The 4222-nt window shown below is 39.4% G+C and overlaps 1 non-coding gene across 1 annotated transcript; it reads left to right on the top strand.

The window, feature by feature from the left end:
• The first annotated feature begins 435 nt into the window (after nucleotides 1–435).
• On the top strand, nucleotides 436–507 carry TRNAC-GCA. The gene has a single exon. It is a non-coding gene; the product is annotated as a tRNA-Cys (tRNA).
• Nucleotides 508–4222: the final 3715 nt, after the last annotated feature.

Below are 4222 nucleotides of genomic sequence, written 5' to 3'. Positions count from 1 at the left end.
CACTTCAGTGGCTGTTCTGAGTAAGAAGCCCTATTGTTTCATGAGGGAGGGTGTAGAAGGAAGAAGGACCTTCAAAGATGCCTATATCCAAATGCTCCAGAATTTGTGAATATGTTATGTCAAAAGGCAAATGATACAAAATAATTAGATATGTTAGATAAAATATAATTAAGATATAATAGATATAATTAAAGTTATGGACTTTAAAGTAGGAAGATGATCTTGTATTATCATGGTGAGCCTAATCTAATCAAGGTGAGTCCTTAAAAACAGAGAATGCTCTTCTACTGGAGGCAGGAGAGAGATAAAGCAGAAGGCAAAGTCTGGGGGATTTAAAGTGTGAGAAGGATGAGGTTTTCCTGGTTTGAGAATGGAGGGGAGAGTGCAACATGTCCACTAAGGGATTAATAGAGGCTCCTGGCTGACTTTCAGGCTTCCCTGGTGGCTCAGACGGTAAAGTGTCTGCCTGCAATGCAGGAGACCCAGGTTCAATCCCTGGGTTGGGAAGATCCCCTGGAGAAGGAAATGGCAGCACACTCCAGTATTCTTGCCTGGAAAATCCCATGGATGGCAGAGCCTGGTAGGCTACTGTCCATGGGGTCGCAAAGAGTCGGACATGACTGAGCAATTTCGGCACAAATAAACAAGGACCATAGCTACAAGAAACTGATTCTGCCAAGAATCTGCATGAACTTCAGCCCCAGACCCACCCTCCCCAAAAGGAAAGCAGTCATGCTGATACACTGATTCTAACTTGGGAGTCTAAGCAGTAGAGCCAGTTCAACCAAACTGCACTTGGGATTCTGATATCAAAACTCTGAAATAATAAGTGCTGCTCTAACTCACTCAATTTGTGATAATTCATTACATCAGCAATAAAAACATAATGCAGAGGTTGTGCCCAGACCCACTGGATCCTGATACAAACTGTCCCTCCCAACACACCTTTAGATAATTTATATTTATCCACACCTATGTGGATAAATTAATGAGAAATCCAGTAAATTTTTAGCAGTGGTTAAAGAGCTTCCTTGGAAGAAAAAAGGATAAAGACTCTCACCTGCTTGCTTTTTGAAGATTTTTATTTTATATAGGAGTGCAGCTGATTACTGCAGAAAAAATGAAGAAATAACTTCAGAAAGAATGAAGAGACGGAGCCAAAGCCAAAAGAACACCCAGTGTGGATGTGACTGGTGATGGAAGTAAAGTCTGATGCTGTAAGGGCAATATTGCAGAGGAACCTGGAATTTCAGATGCATGAATCAACGCAAATTGGAAGTGGTCAAACAGGAGATGGCAAGAGTGAACGTGGACATTTTAGGAATGACAAGGACATTTTAGGACATTTAGGAACTAAAATGTACCAGAATGGGTGAATTTAACTCAGATGACCATTATATCCACTACTGTGGGCAAGAATCCCTTAGAAGAAATAGAGTAGCCATTATAGTCAACATAAGAGTCCAAAATGCAGTACTTGGGATGCAATCTCAAAAATGACAGAATGATCTCTGTTCGTTAACAAGGCAAACCATTCAATATCACAGTAATCCAAGTCTATGCCCCAACCAGTAATGCTGAAGTGGCTGAATTTGAATGGTTCTATGAAGACCTACAAGACCTTCTAGAACTAACACCCCCAAAATATTTCCTTTTCATTATAGGGGAGTAGAATGCAAAAGTAGGAAGTCAAGAAATAGCTGGAGTAATAGGCAAGTTTGGCCTTGGAGTACAGAATGAAGCAGGGCAAAGGCTAATAGAGTTTTGCCAAGAGAATGCACTGGTCATAGTAAACAACCTCTTCCAACAACACATGAGAAGACTCTACACATGGACATCATGAGATGGTCAATACATAAATCAGATTGATTATATTCTTTGTAGTCAAAGATGGAGAAGCTCTATCTATACAGTCAGCAAAAACAAGCCTAGGAGCTGACTGTGGCTCAGATCATGAGCTCCTTATTGCTAAATTAGACTTAAATAGAAGAAAGTAGGGAAAACCACTAGACCATTCAGGTTTGACCTAAATCAAATCCCTTATAATTAAGGAAGTAGAAGTGACAAATAGATTAAAGGGAATAGATCTGATAGAGTACTTGCAGAACTATGGACGGAGGTTTATGACATTGTACAGGAGGCAGTGGTCAAGAACATCCCCAAGAAAAATAAATGCAAAAAGGCAAAATGGCTGTCTAAAGAGGCCACAAATAGCTGTGAAAAGAAAAGAAGCAAAAGGCAAAGGAGAAAAGGAAAGATATACCCATTTGAATGCAGAGTTCCAAAGAATAGCAAAGAGAGATAAGAAAGCCTTCTTCAGTGATCAATGCAAAGAAATAGAGGAAAAGAATAGAATGGGAAAGACTAGAGATCTCTTCAAGAAAATGAGAGATACCAAGGGAATATTTCATGCAAAGATGGGCACAATAAAGGACAGAAACAGTATGGGCCTAACGGAAGCAGAAGATATTAAGAAGAGGTGGCAAGAATACACAGAAGAACTATCCAAAAAAGATCTTCATGACCCAGATAATCACAATAGTGTGATCACTCACCAGCAGAAGCTGGAATCAAGAGGCTAGGAGAAATGTCAATAACCTCAGCTATGCAGATGACACCACGCTAATGGCAGAAAGTGAAGAAGAACTAAAGAGCCTCTTGATGAAAGTGAAAGAGGAGAGTGAAGAAGTTGGCGTAAAGCTCAACATTCAGAAAACTAAGATCATCGCATCTGGTCCCATCACTTCATGGCAAATAGATGGGGAAATAATGGAAACAGTGAGAGACTTATTTTGGGGGGCTGCAAAATCACTACAGATGGTGACTGCAGCCATGAAATTAAAAGATGCTTGCTCCTTGGAAGAAAACCTATGACCAACCTAGACAGTATATTAAAATGCAGAGACATTATTTTAACAAAAAAGGTCCATCTAGTCAAAGCTATAGTTTGTAGTCATGTATGGATGTGATAGTTGAACTATAAAGAAAGTTGAGCACTGAAGAATTGATGCTTTTGAGCTGTGGTGTTGGAGAAGACTCTTGAGAGTCCTTTGGACTGCAAGGAGACCCAACCAGTCCATCTTAAAGGAAATCGGTCCTGGATATTCATTGGAAGGACTGATGCTGAAGCTGAAACTCCAATACTTTGGCCACCTGATACTAGGAATCGATTCAATGGAAAAAACCCTGATTCTGAGAAAAATTGAAGGCAGGAGCAGAAGGGGACGATAGAGGATGAGATGCTTGGATGGCATCACCAACACAACGGACATGAATTTGAGTAAGCTCCAGGAGTTGGTGATGGACAGGGAAGCCTGGCTTGCTGCAGTCCATGGGGTTGCAAAGAGACTGACATGACTGAGAGCCTGAACTGAACTGATGATAGTTGATTAACAATTCTGTGTTCATTTCAGGTGTACAGCAGAGTGATTCAGTTATACATAAACATGTATGTATTCTTTTTCAAATTCTTTTCCCATTTAGGTTCTTATAGAATATTAAGCAGAGCTCCCTGTGCTATACAGTAGGTCCTTGTTATTTATCCATTTTAAATTTAGTAGTGTGTATATGTCAATCCCAAACTCCCAACTTATCCCTCCCCTCCAAACTTTCCCCTGTGGAATCATGTTTGTTTTGTAAGTCTGTGATTCTGTTTCTATTTATAAATAACTTGCTTTTTTTTTTCAAGTTATTATAACATATTACTATGCACTGAGAAGATTCTAACTTAGATTTGTTAGCAGTAAAATAAAGTAAAGGTCCTAAGAGGGAATTTACTTAAGAAATTAAGCCTGGTCTGGTAATTTGGATTTAGTATCAGAGTCTAAGGGTTTATATACATGCAAATAAAGACAAGTTCCCTTGAAGTACCTGATGATTTCTCTTTAATCAATTAAATTCAACAGATACTTGCTAGTGCTGAGTATTAGTAAAAGTGCCAATATTGTTAGTACTATAGCTGTCCTTGGCTATAGGATAGCTTTCTGTCCTTTCTTTCCTACACCCCATGAGGTGATGAAAATGCACACAAAGAAGTAATCAGGTTTAACCGTTTACCAGCAGTTATCTTCTTTCTTCCCTGTATCTTCTAATCACCCCTCACTAATGCCTGTTTTCCCTCAGCCCATGAGCCTGCTTAAATCTCTCCTTCCAAAATCATTAATCTCACATTCCCGCTAACATCTAAGATCTCTCCTCTTTCATCTAAACTTCTCAAAAGGCT

This window comes from Bison bison, unplaced genomic scaffold (genome assembly GCF_000754665.1).
Source record: "Bison bison bison isolate TAMUID 2011002044 unplaced genomic scaffold, Bison_UMD1.0 scf7180017864290, whole genome shotgun sequence".
NCBI classification, from domain to species: Eukaryota; Metazoa; Chordata; class Mammalia; order Artiodactyla; family Bovidae; genus Bison; species Bison bison.
Note: the sequence above shows the minus strand (reverse complement) of the source record. Positions and strands in the feature narration are given on the sequence as shown.